This window comes from Chrysochloris asiatica, unplaced genomic scaffold (genome assembly GCF_000296735.1).
Source record: "Chrysochloris asiatica unplaced genomic scaffold, ChrAsi1.0 scaffold00022, whole genome shotgun sequence".
NCBI classification, from domain to species: Eukaryota; Metazoa; Chordata; class Mammalia; order Afrosoricida; family Chrysochloridae; genus Chrysochloris; species Chrysochloris asiatica.
In genome coordinates, this window is record NW_006408540.1 from 25,760,079 (window position 1) to 25,782,190 (window position 22,112).

The 22,112-nt window shown below is 39.9% G+C and overlaps 1 protein-coding gene across 1 annotated transcript in view; it reads left to right on the forward strand.

The window, feature by feature from the left end:
• Window positions 1-11,612: 11,612 nt before the first annotated feature.
• FNDC3A (fibronectin type III domain containing 3A) overlaps window positions 11,613-22,112 on the forward strand; it is a 340,392-nt gene continuing 329,892 nt past the window's right edge. Inside the window, exon 1 of the mRNA XM_006837646.1 lies at window positions 11,613-11,882. The gene's annotated coding sequence lies outside the window, so the exon portion shown is untranslated. The remainder of the gene's footprint in view (window positions 11,883-22,112) is intronic.

Below are 22,112 nucleotides of genomic sequence, written 5' to 3' on the forward strand. Positions count from 1 at the left end.
GCACAATACATCAAAGAGCTGTTGACAGTCTAAAAGACAGATATAGAAATCTTATTTTTTGAACTTTGAGAAAATCTTTGTAATCTGTCTATTATTGTGTAACCCTTCAGGTCAAGAATCTATTCAATAAATTCTGACTAGTAACCAGATAAGACTTCCTTTTCTTGAAATAAAGACTGTTCCTAGTAGCATCGCTTTGAAACCATATTGCTAACATTGACAAATTTGGACTATTAAGGTTATCATTTTGTGATTAAGGAATTTATTGGTCTTCCTTAACTGGTTTCTCTATAAAGGAGAAATATAGTTTCTCATTAAGAATGTAAGACTTGAACCATATATGAGTAGATTGCTTGAAAAATTGAGTCAATTCTAATTTAACTTTAGGTCACAGAGCGGGGGAAGGGATTGAAAAAAACAACTTCATTCATTTGAGATTTTTCTAACATGCTTAAAGTATGGTCCGTAGACTAACCCATTAGAATTTCTCTGACTACTTATAAAATGTAGATTTCTGAATTTAGATCTCAGAAGGGGGGTAGGTTAGGTGGGGAGTAGAACCCAATAGATTTTAAGTAAGCACACAAGGTGATTTTTAATTCTTGCCAAAGTTTGAGATGACTTTCATGAGATGATTTGGGATTTCATAGGACAGAGATTACACTTTAGGAAATCACTTATAATGGATCTTTTTTATTTTTTTTTTTAAATGCTAAGTTTTCCTAGGTTAGGATTCATGTGAGGGGGAAAAACAAAGAGCTAAAATCACAAGAATTTGGAAATTATCTCATTGTGATTTTAGAAAGGGACAGTTTCAGGATTCCAAAAATTCAGAAAAAAATGTAGAGAAGGCTCTTATTAGAATGAGAACCTTAGCAACATAGTGGCAGATGGAGCCCAAGGAGAATCATGACCAGGAGAAATGCTCTGTGGTAGGAATAGCCAGTGTTGAGTGTCAAGCTGCTTCCTGTTACATGTCGTATGTCTCCTGAGTTTGAGAGAAGACATTCCACTCATAGGGTCAATCATAGCTAGAAAGGTTCAGTGAGGGATGAAGATTGCAAAGGGGTTAGGAATTCAGAGCAAGAGCTTATCCTGGTCAAGTCCCATCCAAGATTATCCTTGGCAATGTTGAGGACAATTCTGAAATTTCAGGAACCCAGGCTACCTATACTTTTGTAAAAAAAAAAAATTCTTTAATATAGTAAACATTCTCGAGGCATCTATACTTTAATTCTATCATTTCTCAGAATTTTATCATCTCCACAGAAAGTATTTAGACTTTTTAGGATTAAATTCCTTTACTTAGCAATAACATATGTATGATTATCCTTTATCCAAGGAGTTTATATTAATTAGAATTGGGTGCCACTGCAGGTAACAGCAAATCCAAAGTTAGTGTGGTCTTAAAAAGGTAGCCCTTAGTTGTTGTTGTTGTTAAGTGCCGTCGAGTCGTCCTGACCCACAGTGACCCTGTGAAGGGTTTCCGAGGAGCAGCTGGTGAGCTTGAACTGCCAGTCACATAAAAATACACATAGGTTCAAGATTCAAAGTGCAGCTTCATGATCATCAGGGATCCAGCCATTCTAAATATAGAATTTCTACCAGTGAGTAGATAAGAGTTAAGAGAATATGCTTCTATTAAGGATATAGCACAGAAATTGAATACACTTCTGTTTCCATCTCAGTGCTAGATTTTAGTCATATGACCACACTACTGGAAAATATAGTTTTTATCCTTTGATGTCATGTACACAACTAAGATTATATTCACTAAGTAAGAAGGGGAGAATAGAATATAGAAATATATATATGAATACACAAGGGGACTTCAAAGAGTTCATGGAAAAATTCCAGTATCTTTTCATTCCATTTACCCATAAAGTTTTGAAGCCCCTTATGTGTGTGTGTATGTATCTTCCAAAATCAGCCCATCCCTATTGCCCTAACCCAATTAGGCCACAATTAACCAAGGCATAATAATCATAATAGCTATGATTTAATTATTGAGCATCAGGCACAGACCAGGCATTTTCTTGTATTATATGATTTAATTCTGCCAAGTAGGTAGCGTATCGTAGTTTTTCTATGAGGAACTAAGGCTCATAAAGGTTGGATACACTGCTTGAAATTGGTTAGTCTATAGTAGAACTGGGATTCAATACCCATTTCATCTAATTCTGAAACCTACCCACCTTCTATATATTATATCACACTCCTTTTTGAGAGAGAAAGAGAGAGAGGAAAAAAAAACAACAACCCAGCTTTAGATGCTTTAACTGGTATACCTCCTAATCAGCTACTTTCATCTCCTTCTCTTCTTCCAGACCTGTACCTGTTCCCCTCCTAAAGAGAGACTATGGCAATAGTGTTCTCTATGGCTCTGTTCAGAGTCAGGTCTACCACTTAGCTCAGTGAACTCAATCAGCAGTCTCCCCTCATCTATGTCTGCTGTCCCTTATCTCTTCTCTTGACCACAAAACTTCCTTCAACTCAACTTCTTAAAAGATAAGGAAGAAGTCCAAGGTGCACGGTAAGCATTGGCAAAGTGCAAGGCCCATGGAATTGATAGAATTTAAATCTTTCAACAAAGTGATGCAAAACTCACTTATCTATGCCAAAAAATAAGGAAGACAGTTACTTGGCCAATTGATTGTAAGAGATCCATATTTGTGCCCATTCCAAAGAGAGGTGACCCAATGGAATGAGGAAATCACTGGACAGTATCATTAATCTCACATGCAAGTAAAATTTTACTAAAGATAATTGGAAAACAGTCACAACAGTACATTGATAGGATTCAAGCCAGATTCAGACAAGGACATAGAATAAGTGATATCATTCCTGATATTAGCAGATAGTACCAGAAAGATGTTTACCTGTGCTTTGTTGACTACACAAAGGCTTTCAACTGTGTGGATCATGACAAACTACAGACAACATTATGGAGAGTGAGTATTCCAGAACACTTAACTGCGCTCATGAGTTACCTATACATAGACCAAGATGCAGTCATTTGAAAAGAACAAGGGAATACGAATGGTTTGAAATCAGCAAAGATGTGTGCCAGGGTTGTATTCTTTCACCACACTTATTCAGTCTGTATGCTGAGCAAAAAATTTGAGAAGCTGGATTATATGAAGAAGAACATGGCATCAGGATTGGAGAAAGACTCATTAACAATTTCGATATACAACCTTGCTTGCTGAAAGCAATGAGTACGTAAAATGTTGCTGATGAAAATCGAAGTCCACAGCCTTCGGTATGGGTTGCACTGCAAGGTAAGATAAACAAAACTCCTTGTTGTTGGACCAATAAATGTTGTTATTACATGCTGTGGAGTCGGTTCCAACTCATAGAGACCCTGTACAGGGTTTCTGAGGCTGTAAATCTTTATGGGAGCAGAAAGCCTCCTCTTTCTCCTGTGGAACAGCTGGTAGTTTTGAACTGCTGACCCTGAGGTTTGCAGCCCGATTCGTAACCACTACACTACCAGAGCTCCTTGGACCAATATATAGCATAATGATAAATGGAGAAAAGGTGGACATTGTCAAAGACTTCTTTTTGTTTGGATCCACTATCAACACTCAAGGAAGCAGCAACCAAGAAATAAAACAATGTATTTCATTAGACAAATCTGCACAAGACTTCTTTAAATTGCTCAAGAGTAAAGATGTTAGTTTGAGGAATAAGGTACACCTGAACCAAGCCATGGTATTTTCAATAACCTTCATATGCAGGTGAAAATTGGACAATGAATAAGGAAGACAACATCTTTCCTTCCTCCTAGTCTGTCTTAGTCTGGAAGCTCAGTTGAAACCTGTCCATCATGGATGGCCCCACTGGTATTTGAGATACTGGAAGTGCAGCCAGAGTACACCTTGGAGGCAAAGATGGGCAAACTTCGTCTCTCATACTTCGGACATATTGTCAGGAGGGAACAGTCACTGGAGAAGGATATCATGTTTGGTAAGGTGGAGGGTCAGAGAAAAAGAGGAAGACCCCCAATGAGATGGATTGGCCAAGTGGCAGCATCGATGAACTCAAGCGTGGCAACAGTAGTGAGGTTGGCCCAGGATCGGACAGTGTTTTGTTCTGCTGTGCATAAGGTCGCTATGGGTTGGTACCAACTCAATGGCACCTAACAACAACAACAAATGGCGGCCTGGAGCCCTGGTGTGGCACTGTGCGCTAATGCATCAGACTGCAAAGTTGTTTGAACTGTAAGGTCGATGGTTCAAGTTCACCAGTTGCTCCTTGGAAACCCTATACAGGGTTGCTATGGTTTGGAATTGACTCAATGGCACTTAAAAACAACAACAATTTAAGATAGCTTCTATCATCATAGCAGCACACAAGTCACCACAGTATGACAAACCGACAGATGAGTCGACTAGAAGAAATGAAGTAAAAGAACTGAGCAGAAAATTTCAAAGGGCAGTTTGAGGAAACAAAGTAAAGTATTATAATAAAATGTGCAAAGACTGAAGTTAGAAAATCACAAGGGAAGAACATGCTCAGAATTATTCAAGCTGAAAGAATTGAAGAAAAAAATCAAGTCTTGGGTTGCAATATTGAATGATGCAGAAAGTAGCAAAATAAGATGGAAGAAATATACAGAATCACTACACTTAAAAATAATTAGTCCGTATTGAACCATTTCACAAACTACCAAATGACACTATTGAAGGAAGACGTCCACACTCCACTGAAACAGAAAGCAAGGATCCAGGAATTGAAATGTTTCAATAAACTGAAATGTTTCTGCAAACTGATGCAACTCTGGAGGAACTCACTTGTCTATGCCAAGAAATCTGGAAGACAGCCACCTGGCCAACCGATTAGAAGAGATCTATAATGGTTCCCATTCCAAAGAAAGATAACCCAATAAAAAATGGAAATCATCCAACAACATCATTAACATCAAATGCAAGTAAAATTTGGCTAATGATAATTTTTAAATGGTTGCAGCAATGCATTTACATAGAACTGCCAGAAATTCAAGCTGGATTCAGAAGAGGACACGGAACTAGGAATATCATTGCTAATGTCAGATGGATCTTGGTTAAAAGCAGAAGATCTCAGAAAGATGTTTACTTGTGTTTTATTAACTACTCAAAGGCATTTGACGGTCTGGATCATAACCAACTACGGATAACATGGTGAAGAATGCGAGATCTAGAAAGACCACTTAATTGTGCTTATGAGGTACCTGTACATAGACCAAGAGGCAGTCATTAGAACAGGACAAGGGTATACTGAATGTTTAAAAATTAGGAAAGTTGTGTGTTAGGGTTGTATCCTTTTGCCATAGTTAATCAATCTATATTTGAGCAAATAATCTGAGAAGCTGTATTATATAAAGAAGAAATTTGAATCAAATTCAAGGAAGACACATTAACAACCTGTGATATGCAGATGACATAACCTTGTTTGAAGGAAAAGTTGTTACTGTTTTTAACTCATAGCAACCCTAAATAGGATTTCCATGGAATGCATGGTGGTGTTTGAACTGCCAGCCTGTGGTTTGTGGTCTTTTGCTTTATTCTACAGCACCAAACCAGGAATAGTTGTTGTTAGGTGTCATCGAGTCAGTACTGACTCATAGCGACCTTATGCACAGCAGAACAAAACACTGCCTGAACCTGGGCCAATCTCACTACTTTGCCACACTTGAGTCCATCGGTGCTGCCACTTGGCCAATCCATCTTGTTGGGGGTCTTCCTCTTTTTCTCTGACCTTACCAAAAATGATATCCTTCTCCAGTGACTGGTCCCTCCTGACAATATGTCCGAAGTATGAGAGATGAAATTTGGCCATCTTAGTTAGCCTCCAAGGAGCACTCTGGCTGCACTTCTTCCGACACAGATCTGTGGGTTCTATTGGCAGCCCATGGAACTTTCAATATTCTCCTCCAACACCATAACTCAAAAGCATCAATTCTTCTACGGTCTTCTTTATTCACTGTCCAGCTTTCACATGCATGTGAGGTTATTGAAAACACCATGGCTTGGGTGATGCGCACCTTAGTCCTCAAGCTGACATCTTTGCTCTTCAACGCTTTAAGAAGGTCTTGTGCAGCAGATTTGCCTTTGATTTCTTGACTGCTGCTTTTGTGAGTGTTGATAGTTGATCCAAGAAGAATGAAGTCCTTGACAACTTCAATCTTTTCTCCATTGATGAGAATGTTGTTTATTGGTCCACTGGTGATGCTTTTTGTTTTCTTTACACTGAATCCATACCGAAGGCTGTGCTCTTTAATCTTCATCAGTAAATGTTTTAAGTCCTCTTCACTTTCAGCAAGCAAGATTGTATCATCTGCATATCGCAGATTGTTAATGAGTCTTCCTCCAATCTTGATGCCCTGTTTTTCTTCATATAATCCAGCTTCTCAGATTATTTGCTCAGCATACAAGTTGAATAGGTATGATGAAAGAATACAACCCTGTCACACACCTTTCTTAATTTTAAAAACCATTCATTGTTCCCATGTTCTGTTCAAACAACTGCCTCTTGGTCCATGCACAGATTCCTTATGAGCACAATTAAGTGTTCAGGAATACTCATACTTCACAATGCTGTCATTATCCACACAATTGAAAGCCTTTGCATAGTCAATAAAGCACAGGTAAACATCTTTCTGATCGTCTCTGCTTTCAGCCAAGATCCATTGGCCATCAGCAATGATATCCCTCATTCCACAGCCTCTTTTGAATCCGGCTTGAACCTCTGAAAGTTCTCTGTCCATGTATGATTGTGGCCGTTTCTGTACTACCTTCAGCAAAACTTTACTCACATGGGATATCAAAGAGATTGTTCGACGATTTCCACATTACATTGGGTCACCTCTCTTTAGAATGGGCACAAATGTGGGTCTCTTCCAATCAGTCAGCCAGATAGTTGTCTTCCAAATTTCTTGGCAGAGATGAGTGAGTGCCTCCTGTGCCGCCTCCCTTTCTTGAAAGATTTCAATCTTTATTCCATCAATTCCTGATGCCTTGTTCTTTGCCAATTCCTTCAATGCACCTTGGACTTGAAATACTTACTGATTAAGATCAAAGACTACAATTTTTAGTAGGATTCCACCTCAATGCAAAGAAAGCAAAACCCCTTAAAACTACACCAAGATAAATGGAAAAAAGAATAAATTTGTCGAAGACTTCATTTGCTTGGATCCAGTCAATGCTCATGAAAGCAGCAGTCAGGAGATCAAAGGACCTCTTGAAAGTATTAAGGACCAAAGATGTCACTTTGAGGACTAAGGTTTGCCTGACACAAGCCATAGTATTTTCTGTAATTTCGTATGCATGCAAATGTTGGACAATGAATGAGAAAGGCCATAAAAGAATCCATGCATTTGAATTATGGTGTTGGCAAAGAATATTAAAAGTACCATAGGCTACCAGAAGAACAAACAAATCTGTCATGTAAGAAGTACAACCAGAATGCTCCTTAGAATTGAGGACTATGTTGTTGGGAAGGACCAGTGCCTAGAGGAGGACATCATGCTTGATAAAGTGGATGGCCAGTGTAAAAGAAGAAGATCCCCAACAAGATGGATTGACACAGTGACAGCAATAATGGGATCAAATGTAAACACAATTGTGAGGATTGTGCTGGACTGGGCAGTGTTTTGTTCTTTTGTGCATAGAGTTGCTATGAGTCAGAACTGACTCAACAGCACCTAACAATGGGCAAAATATTGAAAAATGAAGGAAGCATCAAAAGAAGATGGAAGGAACACAGAGAGTCAGAGTTCCAAAAAGAATTGTTCAACCTTCAATCATTTCAGGAGGTCTCATATGATTAAGAACTGATGGTAATCAAGGGAGAAGTCCAAGCTGCAATGAAGAATTGGTGAAAAACAAGGCTTCAGGAACTGACAGAAAACAATTTGAAATGTTTCAACAAACTGATGCAGCCCTGGAATGAAATTGGAAATTTCATCAATGGCATGAAATTTGGAAGACAGCTACCTGGTCACTCAACTGAGAGCTCCACATTTATGCCCGTTGCAAGGAAAAGTATCCCAATGGAATGAGGAAATCATTCAACAATAGGATTAATATCATATACAAGGAAAATTTTTGCTAAAAATAATTTTAAAATGGTTGGCACGATGCATCCACAGGAAGCTGCCAGAAGGAATTAAAGTTGGATTCAGAAGAGGATGTGGAACTAGGGATATCATTGCTGCTATCAGATAGTCCCAGAAAAAAAACAAAAAAAATGTTTACTTGTGCTTTATTGACTGCAAAAGCATTCAACTATGTGGATCATAACAAAACTATGGATAAATTTGCAAAGAAGGGCAACTCCAGAACACTTAGCTGTGCTCATGAGGAACCTGTACATAGATCAAGATGCAGTCACTAGAACAGAACAAGTAGATACAGAATAGTTTAAAATCAGTTAAGGTGTGCACCAGGGTGTGTCCTTTCACTATACTTACTCAATTTGAATGCTGAGCAAATGATTGGATTCCATGAACAAAAATGTGGCCTCAGGACTGGAGGAAGACACATTAACAACTTGTAATTTGTAAATAGAGTCCTGGTGTAGTGCTGTGGGTTAATGCATTGGAAATGCAAATGCAAAGTCAGTTTGAACCTCAGGGTCCGTGGTTCAAGCTCACCAGCTGCTCCTCAAAAATCCTATTGGGGTCACTATGAAGTTATGAGTTGGAACTGACTCCATGGCACTTAACAACAACAATATGTAAATAACACAACCTTGATTGTTGGAAGAGAAGAGGACTTGAAATACTGATGAAGATCAAATACTGCAGCCTTCTGTTTAGACTGCAACTCAATGTAGAGGAAAAAAAAATAGTATCTTGACCAATAAAAAACAGCATGATAAACAGAGGAAAAAAAGGAAGTTTTGAAAGACTCATTTGGCTTGGATCCACAATCAATACTCAAAGAAACAATTGTCAAGAAACCAAACAATGTATTTCATTATGCAAATATGCTGCAAAATCCTCCTTAAAGTGCTAAAGAGCAAAGAGGTCACTTTGAAGACTAAGGTGTGTCTGATCCAAGCCAAGGTATTTTCAATTGCTTCATATGCATGTGAAAGCTGGACAATGAATGAGAAAGGTTGTAAAAGAATCAATGCATTTGTTCCTGAAGAGTATTGAAAGTACTCTGGACTGCAAGAAGAGTAATCAGATCTGTCTTGCAAGTACAGCCAGAATGGTCCTTGGAAACCTTGATAGTGGGACTTTGCATTTCCTACTTTGGACATGTTGTCAGGAAGGACCAGTCCCTGGAAAAGGATATCATATTTAGTAAAGTGGAAGGTCAGTGAAAAAGAGGAAGACCCTCAACAAGATGGATTAACACAATGACAGCAACAATGGGGTCAAACAACAATTGTATAGATGGCACAGGACTGAGCAGTGTTTTGTTTTATTGTGCATAGCGTCTCTATGCATAAGAGTTGACTTGATGGTACCTAGCAATAACAACACAACAACAAGGTGTAATTACAAACTGTAGTATATCAGAAAAGGAATGGTACATGGTACTAAGAGAGCTGACATCAACAAGTGGTATTGACCTTGTCTGAGAGATCAGGAAGTGTTTATCCCAAGGACATCACGCTTGAGCTGAGACATCAGGGACAAGTTAAGAGATAAGACTGTAAAATCATGAGGCATTTGGGAAACTGAAAGAAAAGCCCAGAACAAAGGAATCAGAATCTTGAGGGATGAAATGAAGGATTCTATATTTTAAAAATAGCTTTCCAAATGGGAAGCTTTGAAAAGTACTAGCTTAGGGGAAGGTTTGGGAAGCACTAGTTTAATCTCAGACTGAATAGAGTTGGGGTTGCACTATGGAGAAGCCACCCAAATACACCCACAGTCTGATAAATCCTCATATTTTAAAACAATATGCTACAGTCATTCAGAGATCAGCTTTCCAGCAATTTTGTCTGGAAGAGGGCCAAATGTAGAAGTTATAAGAAAAGAAAGCATCTCTCCCAGGGAAAAAACTTTTGATAGTGAACAGCAATGAAAATATCGCAAGATATCACTTGATATCTAGAGTCACGATCCCATTTCCTGGCAGGAAGAAAAGAAATCTCTCTCATTAGCTGGCTATGGATTTAAACATCAGATCAATCATCAACTGGAGTCCCAGAGAAAAGCACCACAGAAAGAAAAAAAGGAGGGAAAAAATAAATAGTAAAGTAGAAAGAAGGAGAGGAAAGATCCAAGTGGATGAGGAGCAGATGAAGAGATGAGATGAGAAGCAGTAATAGAGACCAGTGACAGGTATAAGAAAAGGTGATGAGAACATTCCAAAGCAAATGCACCTAAGCAGGGATTTTACACAATCCTCTGGGACGTCAGAGTATGACCATGCTAAAGCATCTGATGGTCAGTTATCAACAAAGGATTTCATTAATCATTGTATTCTTTAAAAACCTAGAGAATACTTAAATTTTAAAAGAATTCTGTAAAGTGGTTAAAATGAAAATATTGCTATTTGTAAGCATAACAATTAATAAACTGTAGTTTGGTTCCTTCCTAAACAGTTTTTGAAAGGATAGTTACAACGGGAGGTGGGGGTGGGGGGGTGTAGACCTCCCTGCAGGGACTGCCTGCCTCACCTAGTCTTCTGTTGTTGTTGTTCAGAGCCGTAGAGTCAGTTGTGACTCATAGCCACCCTAGGCTGTAAATCTTTGTGGGAGCAGAAAGCTCATCAGATGGCTGGTGGACTCAAACTGCCCACTTCGCAGAGCAGTGGGAATCCCACAGAGCGCCACTGTGCTCACGGATTGTTCTTGTTAAGTGCCTTTGAGTCGATTTCGACTCAAAGCGACTCCACGCAGTGTTTCCGCCAAGAGACTTGTGGGTTTGAACCGCCACGCTCCCGGTAGAACTGCAAAACTCAGCCGCCTGGCCTTGGGCCTGATTTTAGGCATCATCATCGCAGCGCTCCCAGTTGATTGAGATTTAAGGAAATCTGTGCTTGCGTTTCATTTGTCTTCTTGCTGTTTTAAAGGTAATGATTGATGGGTTTTCACGTAACCTGACAGATGAAGAGCCGAGGAAACTAACCCCTGTATTTTCAACTGACGTAAAAATATGTAACTATCATCTTGCTGTGGAGACCCCGGCTCTAAATGTTTGGGATTAAGAACATCCAAGCCCATTTCAGTAGGCTGGTTTCTTACTCCTTGGAGAGTGTCCTTAAAAGCACCTGCCAGCGTTAAGTTGTTGTGCTTTCGGAAAGGGGCTGACATGGTGCGTCTCAGGGAGTGTTAAAATCTGTTAAGAGACTTGGTGGTTCTAGAAATCTCAATTAACTCCACATTTTCGGAGTCTCCATCTGAGCCTGGCCACAGCGGCCCGCTAGGAAGATCCAGACACAGTTGTGCCTCAGGAGAGGGTTTGGCGCCCAGGAGGGCGGGGAATCGCCGGAAGGGTACTGAGCGCTAAACGCAATGCGCCCGTCAGGTCGGTTCTGAGCTTCGAACTCCTGAGCGAGCCCGGTGCCCGGGAGCAGGCGTGGGGAGGGGGCTCAGGGTCCCCACCGCCGGGGGGCTCCGTCGGCGGGGCCTCGCGCAGCCGCATTCGGAGCACCGACCCCGGGCTCCTCCTCCCGGCTCCGTAGTAAGCATGGCGGCGGCGGCGTTTGTGGTCCCTCGGGTGAAACAGAAAGCTGGAGCTACGCGGAGAGGGAGCGAAGAGCGGGGCTGAGGCGGCGCCGTCACTGCCGGGAAACAACCCCAACAGTCACTGCGCCGGAGGCTGCGGCGCCCCCAAGAGTCGGCTCTGCAGCTGAGGTGAGAACGAGAACGATCAGGAACCTGAAGACGAGGCACCAGGGTAGCCGCCTCCCTCTGCCTCAGAACGGCGTGACTCGGAGGTAAGAGTGTGGGCACTCTTCGGGAAAGGCGTAGTGCCAGAGCCGTCGTGTCTCGCCTCGTAGCAGGCAACACGGAAACCGTTAGGCTGGGTCTGAGGGGCCGGGACGTCAGAGGGTGAGGGCTCCGTCGAAGGGCCCGGCCACTCATCTCGACGGGCTCGAGAGAGAGCCGGATTGGCGACCCGACCCTTGAATTTTCCAGGCACCTGCCAGCGTCCAGGTCTCGCAGGGGCGTGGGGGTGGTGGTGCTGGACCCCCTGTGGGAGGCTCTTCCTGCCCCGAGGCGGGTGCTGAGCAGCGCAGCCCCAGAGGGCGCAGGGTCGGGAGTGGGCGCCTCAGGCGGGAGCAGATCGTGTCGTGCCGAGGCCCCGCCTGCCGCCCCGCTCGGTAGGGAGGGTTTGCCTCCGCTCATCTTGGGGTTAAAACCTCAAAAACCCGCCCTCTAGAGTTTGATCCTGTTTGGCTGGTGTCAGTACCTGGCGGTGCCTCTCGCAGGCCAGCTAACCACCTGTTCACTCGGGAGGGTGCGCTCCGAGCCTGTAGGCACCCAGGAGCTTTGAACTTTTGACACGGTTTGGGGAAGACGTCTGCGATAGGTAAAGGAAAAATAACAACTAATTTAGTGGTAAAATGACAGCTATTTATAAGACTGTGGTCTTGACTGGGGTGTTCAATTGCCGCTGGTCTGAAAAGCCCTAGGAGAGTGGCGGTGGGGGGTGGGGTGGGGTGGTGTGGGTAATGATCGCCCGAATCAGGAATTCGCGCTGTTTTCTGGGCCCATTTTTCTGTAAGTCCCTTTGGAGACCTTTGTGTTTGACCACCTAGTTAGTAGCTAAGAATAGCAGACTGACATTTTTTTTTTTAATTGAACAATACAGTCGTGTATGTGTTCACTTTGGATTTAACCAAAGGGAGAAACATAAATATTTTGTGTCTTGGGTTTTGAGTTCTTGAAACCAAAGTTTGTGTGGGGGGTTTTCTGTATTGGGAGAATGAATTGACAGCAGTAGCACTCGGAAAGTACTTTTACTCTGATATTTTATGACCATACAGTTCCCAGCACCCGTGCTAAACATATGGCACTTTAGGAGTTTTGAGCCATATGTTAGGCAGAACCGACTGAGTTTTGGCGATGATGATCTGTTATTTGAATAAATATTGATTGTGCGTGTGTTTGCTAAATCTGCCATTCTTGCAAGCCTGTGCTAGTTTTGCTTAAATCAACCAGAAAATGTTCCAGAGAAATGCATCTTTCTGCCTTTTCGGTATCTCCTTGGTTGAATTTATTTTTCCTTTGAAGCAATGAGATAATATGCCCACCGAGGCAAATGGTGGAACACCGGTAAAGGAAGGGTTTCTAGTACGTCTTTTATAAAAGATACCTGTAATTTTGCTTTTAGCTTTTTAGCACACTGTAATTGTTTGCTATCACTAGTAATACCAGTTAGTGGGGAGAAGGGATGATGTTGACAGGAAAAAAAAAAACTTGTTAAAATTTTTATAGTAAAAAAATTTTTTTTATCTCTCCCACACTAAATTTTCCTGTATTTTATTTGTTTTCCTTTATAGATTGCCTCTCAATCTTCTATGTGTAGGTTAACTCTGGATGTCTTTTTGTGTGTGTGTGTGTTTTTTTTTTTTAAATCCCAAGCTGGTTGCCTTTAGCCACCTGTATGCTTCTGAATGAGCTCCCTCTTTTTTTCCCTTTTCCCTTTTGTGTGAATCCTCTGAATCACTGAGGAAGAATAATCTGGTTAACACTGGTCTCAATCAAGTATAATGATAAAAAAAAAAAAAAAAAAAAAAGAAATTCGCTTCTTCCAAATTAATGATATGCATTAGAAAAGACAGATTTCTAAGAATATCTTTTTGGGCAGCTGTGTCATCACTTCCCCATTTCATGTGAGTAATTGAGAGCTGATGTATATTACTTTTCTATGCAGTTAATAATTACTTTTTACTTGTAAGATTTCTGTAATATAATAAGCATATTTAATTAATAATTAAAAGAAAAATTCTCTTCTCTGACCAGACAGGCACCCAGAAAAAAAAGAGGAGATGCCTGGCTAATATTTGCATTGTCTTTTGTGGCTTTACATAGGTAAAGAACATTTAATCTATAGTTTATCTATCTGTGGTTAGGCTCATGGGTAATATGCTTGTTTTAAAGTATTTATATTTTCTTTGATATTCATACATCTAGGACTTGTGCAGCTTATATTTCGCTTATGTTTTAAAAGTACAATTTGTTGAAGTAACCAAAAGGGTTTTGTTGTTGATGTTTTATTTTTCATGGAGCATCTTCCCATGAAAATGACTCTAGTTGATGTCTTTGAGAAAGACGGAAGGTTGTGCACATGCTTTCCAATATTTTTAATCAGATGAATCAAAAGATAAATAAATGCTTTCTGTTTTAGTTTTTAGCAAGTGCTAGCAGATCAAATTCACAGTACAGATAGTCCCCAGGTTAAATGCAACCTGTAATTAGAAACCAACCCTGTAAAGCCTATTATATTCAAATTTTTGAGATACATAAAAAGGACTAATCTTACTGGCCAAATACAGATTGGTGAACCCTTGAGACTATGGCTTTTTGTCGCCATCAGGTCTGGAACTGAACACACCCCCATGGCTCCATTTTCAGCCAAGTGATAGATATAAGTTGTGCACACCATAGAATGTTTAACCATTGGAAATCAAAAGGGCAGTATTTACAAAATTCAGAAGGGTCGGGAAAGAAGGAAGAATGGAAACAAGGAAGAATGAAAACAGAGTAAGTAGTATAAATGATGTTACATTGAGGGGATTTCAGTCATTTAGATAAACCAAAATGTATGATTTGTTGGATGTAAAACTGATGATCAACTTTATAAACCTTTACTCAGTTCATAATAAAAAATTAAGATTCATACAGTGATTTCTAATAACAAGTGGGTGCTAAATTGAGATGTGCATCAAAACCTTGTTGTTAAGTGTCATCGAGTTAATTCTGACCTGCATAGGGTTTCTGAGAAACAACTGGTGATTTGAGACTCCTACATCGTGGTTAGCAGTGCAGTGTTTATCCTACAGTGCCACACCAGGACTTTTACTGTATTATTATGTTGAAGGAGCACTGGTGATGCTGTGGGTTAAACATTGGGTTGCTAACTGCAGGGTTTGGTGGTTTGAGCCTAGCAGTGGCTCCAAGGAGAAAGGTGAGCTTTCTGCACCCATAAAGATTTACAGTATTGGAAACCACGTGGAGCAGTTCTACTCTGTCCCATTAGATTGCTGTGAGTTGGAATCTACTAGTTGGCATTGCATTTATTTTTACATGAAAGCTATTTTAATGCGTCAGGAAGTGTTTCTTTAAATTTTTTATGCATAGAAAGGTATGCAATATACTTAGACAAACTTTTGACCACCGTCCATTAGATCCAAAACGTACCTAGGTGTTCGGACTTTCAGACAAATTCTACTTGAAGACAGATGTAGGAATGGAATTTATTCATAATCTAGGATCTGTCTGTATTGTAAATTCAAAGATTTGTAATACTGTGAATGGCTAATCCATTGAGGCTTTTAGTTCTTCACTTTATCACGTTTTTTTTTTTTAAAAAAAAAGGCATACATACTAATGTCAACACTACTTATTAAAACTAATGGCCAATGATGTTGAAAGGCAAAATTTAGTTCTTTTTTCATTTCATTGTTGTTGTTTTGTTTGTAAAATTTTATTGTGAGCTTTTACAATTCTATAATGTTCTTAATCTATTACTTCATTATATTATTAAGTAGCCTTTATCTTTTGATCCTTATCTATCTATTTTCCAACAACTGTACTTTTCTGGAGCTCTGGTAGCATAGTAGTTATGAGTCAGGCTGCTAATCTCATAATCAGCAGTTCTACTGGAGAGAGAAGAGACCTTCTGCCTCATCTTTCCAAGGATATACAGCCTTGGAAATCCCATGCAGGGTCACTATGAGTCAGAACTGACTCCACAGCATAACCACCACCACTACCACTGTGCTTTTGCTTGTTTTTCATATATACTTTCTTAAGTTTGTGGTATAGCCTATCGTCTTCCATCAAGTTCCTTTATGGGTATCATCCTTGATGTTTCTATTCATTTATCACTCATTACCACCCCTTAAGGAGCTATGGTAGCATAGTGGTTACAAATCGGGCTGCGAACATTAAGGTCAGCAGTTCAAAACTACCAGCCACTCCGTGGGAGAAAGATGAGGCTTTCTGCTCCCATAAAGATTTATAGCCTCAAAACCCTGTACAGGGTCACTATGGGTCAGAACTGACTCAACGGCACTTAACAGCAACCACCACCACCCCTTAGGCTATTTCTCTCTAAGATAGAAAGATGCATCTGGAAGATGGCATATGTTTAGAAGATGAGAGGTATTATTAAAATGGAATGTACAAAGATGTTGTGATATGTTTTTCTCAAGTAGTTTACAAAGCTGGGGATACTAGACTAACACATAGGAAATCATTAGCAAAGCTATGCGATGATACTGTTTTGTATAGTTGTTGTTAAAGTGTTGTCAAATTGATTCCGACTCAGCAACCATGTATAGGGTTTCTGAGGAGCAACTGGTAAGTTTGAACCATCAGCCTTGCAGTGCAAACCAACCTTGCAGTCCAGTGCTTATCCTACAGTGCCATACCAGAGCTCTGTATTATATGGTTGTTGTTATGTGCTGTCGAGTCGTTTCCAACCTATAGCGACCCTGTATAGGGTTTCCAAGGAGCGGCTGATGAGCTTGAACCATCAACCTTGTGGTTCAAACGACTTTGCAGTCCAGCGTGTTAGCCCACAACGCTGCACCAGGACTCTGTATTATATGGTACTCACTGCTATTTAAAGGGTGGTGATGCCATTGAGGGCTAGAACAATCCTAGAAGACATTTGGAAGAAGTAGGAGTTGGCGTTTAGGAAGAATTTAGATACAAAAGGGAAAGACATTCCAAAAAAAATAAACAGACTTGGAAGTAGTAGCTAGGAGACAAATCTGAGAACATCCAGTGATAAGTATTGGGAGGAAGTAGGAAGGAGGGAGATTTGGCTGAGCCTTAAAATCTGGTCAAAAGAGAAATAAGCACTGCTGAACAAAGCAGTTTGTATCATAATGAACCCACCTTTGAAAGAAGTATGTATCTACTTTGACATATTAATGTCTTAAGCATTATGCGTAAAGAATAGGTGCTTGTTTGTGTAGCTCAGAACTGGGGTTGGCAACCTGTTAAATTGTTAAGTGCCAGATAGTAATTATTTTAAGAGCATTAGAGGACGAATTAATCGTTGGAAAATATGACCTGGGTAATAGGTGTGGTGCTGTGGGTTAATGTGCCAGACCACAAAGCCATTTGAACTGCAAGGTCAGTGGTTCAAGCTCACCAGCTGCTCCTTGGAAACTCTATAGTTGGAAACTATACAGGGTCGCTATGGGTTAGAACTTACTCGACAGCACTTAACAACAACAACAGATAGAAATATACTGGAGATCACTATAGAATGTTACAAGACCAATGACTTCTTCATTGCAAATATCCTTTTTTTTTTTTTTAACTATATAAAAGACAAGTATACACATGGACCTCACCAGATGGCATACACAGAAATCAAATTGACTACATCTGTGGAAAGAGATGGTGGAAAAGCTCCATATCATCAGCCAAAAACAAGGCCAGGGCGGACTGGCACAGATCATCAGTTGCTCATATGCAGGTTCAAGCTGAAGTTGAACAAAATTAAACTGAGTGCTGGAAAACCAAAATATGACCTTGGACATATCCCACCTGAATTTAGCCATCATTTCAAGAACAAATTTCGTGAATTATACTAATGACCGAAGACCAGAAGAATTGTGAGAAAACACCAAGAACATAATACAGGCAGAAAGCAAAAGGTCATTAAGACAAGAAAGAAGGAAAAAACCAAAATGGATGTCAGAAAAGACTCTGAAACTTGCTCTCCTTCATACAGAAATGCTAAAGCAAATGCTAAAGAAATGAGGTAAAAGAACTGAATAGAAAATTTCAAAGGATGGTTTGAGAAGAAAGCGTTAGGTATTATAATTAAATGTATAAATATCTGAAGTTAGAAAACCAAAAGGAAAGAACATGCTCAGAATTTCTCAAGCTGAGGGAACTAACTGACTTGCAGTGTTGAAAGATTCTATGGGCAAAATACTGAATGATACAGAAAACATCCAAAGAAGATGGAAGGAATGCAAAGTCATTGTACCAAAAAAGAAATAGTTGACATTAAACCATTTCAAGAGATAGCATATGATTCAGAGCCAATGATACTGCAGGAATAAGTCTAAGGTGCTTTGGAAGCATTGGCAAAAGAACAAAGCCCAGGAATTGATGGAATACAAATAGAAATATTTCAACAAAGTGATGCAGCCCTGGAGGCAGTCAAAATTTGGAAGACACCTACCTGATCAACTGATTGGAAGAGATCCATATTTGTGCCCATTCCAAAGAGAGGTGACCCAACAGAATATGGAAATTATCAGATAGTATCATTAATAATGCATGCAAGTAAAATTTTGCTAAAGATAATTTAAAAAACAGCTGCAACAGTACATTGACAGGGAACTGCCAAAGGTTCAATCTGGATTCAGATGAGGAGGTGGAATGAGGGATATATCATGGCTGATATCGGATGGTCTTGGCTGAAAGCAGAGAATACCAAAAAGATGTTGATCTGTGTTTTATTGACTACGCAAAGTCTTTTGATTGTGTGGATCATGACATGCTATGGACAAATTGCAGAAAGTGAGTATTCCAGAACACTTACTTGTGTCCATGAGGAATCTGTACATAAACCTAGAGGCAGCAGTTCCAACAGGACAAGGGAACCCTGAATGATTTAAAACTATATTCTTTTACCATACTTACTCAATCTGTATGCTGAGCAAATAATCTGAGAAGCTGGACTATATGAAGAAAAACATGGCATCAGGATTGAAGGAAGACTCATTAACAACCTGTGATATTCAGATGATACAACTTTGCTTGCTGAAAATGAAGGGGACTTCAAAGGCTTACTGATGAAGGTCAAAGACCACAGCCTTCAGTATGGGTTGTACCTCAGTGTAAAGAAAACAAAAATCCTCACCACTGGATCAATGAACAATGTCCATATAAATGGAGAAAAGACTGGAAGTTGTCAAATACTTCATTTTGTTTGGATCCTCTATCAGCACTAATGGAAGCAGCAGTCATGAAATCAAACAGCATATTGCATTAGGCACATCTGTCGCAAACAATCTGTTTAAATCATTCAAGAGCAAAGATGTCTGTGGACTATGGTGCACTTGACCCAAGCCATGGTATTAAAGTTGGACAATGAATAAAGAAGACCATAGAAGAATTGATGCATTTGAATTACGGTGTTGGGGGAGAATATTAAAAGTACCATGGATTGCCAAAAGAACAAACAAATCTGTGTTGGAAGAAATACAGCCAGAAGCCTCCTTAGTTGCCAGGATGGCCAGATTTTGTCTCTCATGGTGGTGGTGGTGTGTGCCACAGAGTCATTTCCAACTCACAGCGACACAGTATAGGGCTTCCGAGGCTGTAAGTCTTTACAGGAGCAGAAAGTCTCATCTTTCTCTGGTGGAGCAACTTGTAGATGCAAACTTATGACCTTGTTAGTAGCCCAGCTCGTAACCACTACACTTCCAGAGCACCTTTTGTCTCTCATACTTCACACATACTATCAAGAGGGACCAGTGCCTGGAGAAGACATCAAGCTTGGTAAAGTGGAGGGTCATAAAAAAAATAATAAAATGAAAAGAAACCCCCCCGCCCCCCGCCAGCAAATGGATTGGCACAATGACAGTAGCAGTGGACACAAGCATAGTTATGACTGTTAGGTTGGCTCAGTTCCAGGCAGTGTTTCATTCTGTTTTGCATAAGGTCATTATGCATCAGCAACAACCCAGACTGTAGAAAATTCTTTTTTTGCATCCTCATTTTTATATATATAGACCTTTAAAAATGTAAAGAAGCATTCTTTATTCTAGGATTGAATCAAAGTAGAGCAACTATAGGCTGAATTTGGCCAATTGGACTAGTTTACTGACTTCATTGTTGTTGTTTAGTGCTGTTGAGTTGGTTTCTACTCAGAGTGATTGGTGAATTTGAAACACTGACTTTAAGGTTCAGACTGACCTTGCCATCCAGTGCTTATCCTACACACTGGAGTTCTGGTGTGGTGCTGTAGGATAAGCACTGGACTGCTAACTTTGGGGTCAGCAGTTCAAACCTACCAGTTGTTCCTTCGAAACCCTATAGAGGGTTGCTGTGAGTTGGAACTGACTCAGTGGCACCTAATAATTGTGTAGGTAATTGGCCATATAGTGCTTATGAATCTAAGTCAGAAACTAGTGCTGCTATGGTTTGATTTCGTATGCACAGGTTTGTTCCAAACAAAATGTTTAACATGCCTCTGCAATCAATAAGATGGCTTTTTAAAAATAAAACTCAAGTGAACAAACATCTTTCCAAATCTTTAAAGGTTTGTAACTAACTAGCTTATGGATATGAAACAGTTTTTAGGTGAATCGAGCATTTTAAGAAATGGTGGCCAGACCTCACAGATGAGCCACGAGTGGCAATACCATCACCCTTGTGGAATGAAGAAACTGTGACTAAAATCCAGAAATTTGTGGTAGATCGTATAAATATCATTGATAAGATGGTTATTGATGTTGAGATTTCACATGGATCAGCATATCTAATTTTATTATATTAACACTTAAATAGTGTTAACACTTAAATAATGTTATTTAAGTAACCAACAACAACAACAGGCTTGGTCTCAGCAAGCCTCCAGCTTGATGGGTGCCAAAAGCACTGGAAAGAGCTGCTGAACTTTCTGTCACTCTTTGAAGCCAGATTAGAGCTAATGAAGATGATTTCATGGAAGAAATTGTATCTGGAGACAAGTCTTGGATTTGCCAATATGATCTAGTAGGGGGATCTGTGAGACTAGTTAAATTAAAGGCAGGTTAGTCAGCTCAGAAAGTTACGGCGACTTTTTGGGGATTAGCACTAGACTGCTAATCATAGGGCCAGCAGTTCAAATACAGTTTCTATGAGTCAAAACTGACTCAAATACAGCACTTAACAACAACAAGGGGCCATCTCGATAGATTTTCATGAAAGATACAAGATGATCACAGGGGCTTCTTATGAAGAAGTTTTACGAAAATAGAAAATAGCATGGGTGAGAAGGCCACCATGACAGTGCACTGCTCATTCTTTGAGGGTAACAAGGGCTGTCCTACAAGAATCTTGTTGGGAAACTGCCCATCCACACTATCTTGCCCTTTCAGACTTCTTTTTTGTTTCCCAAACTCAAAGAACATTGAAAATTAACATGATTAGAGTCTCTTGAGGGTGCCCACACTGCCATTTCAATGGTGTAAATTGAAGAGTTTAGAATTTCTGGGAGAAGTGTTTTTGGGAGATGAAAACACTGACTTCAGAAGTATATAGATGTAGATAGAGGAAATGTTGAGAAGCAATAGCTTCACTATTTGATATTTTTGCTTAATAAAGATTTCTGTGATTTTGTAGCAATACTTTTTTACTTACCCTCATGCTGTGGGACATCTTAAATCATTTGTTCACATGCTGGTTTGGTGTATTTTGTTTTAACTTGCATTTATGTTTTCCGTAAATTATAGTGAAAATAAGCAATATACACAAGTGATTATTATCAAAATTGATACTTTGTGACCAAACTTCTAACAGCCTTGAAAGCCTAGATTGGGTTTCAAAGGTAGGAAGTGAAAGAAAAGCCTATGAACCTTAAAGCAGTGAAAATAGCTACTTAGTGGTTAGTTTTTAGAATTTGTATAAGGTTAAGTCTGTCACCTGCCTGTGCTAGTTTTACTTTTTTTTTATTTTCCTAAACTACAACAGGCACTTTAGAAACCTTGGTTAGGGTGCTGGTAGTATATAAGGGACAAGGGGAACAAACAGTAGGAAACCTTGTTTCTAAAAGTCTAGGGTGAGTTAGTGAAGGCACAAACTGTTAGACACCCTTCAGTAATGGCTGAAGGAGTCACTGTATTATGGAGCAATCTAACTGATATTTATATTGATGAACTTGTTGGTGTTGTCAGGTGCCATCGAGTCGGAACTGACTCATAGCGACCCCATGCACAGCAGAACAAAACAATGTCCGATCCTGGGCCAACCTCACTACC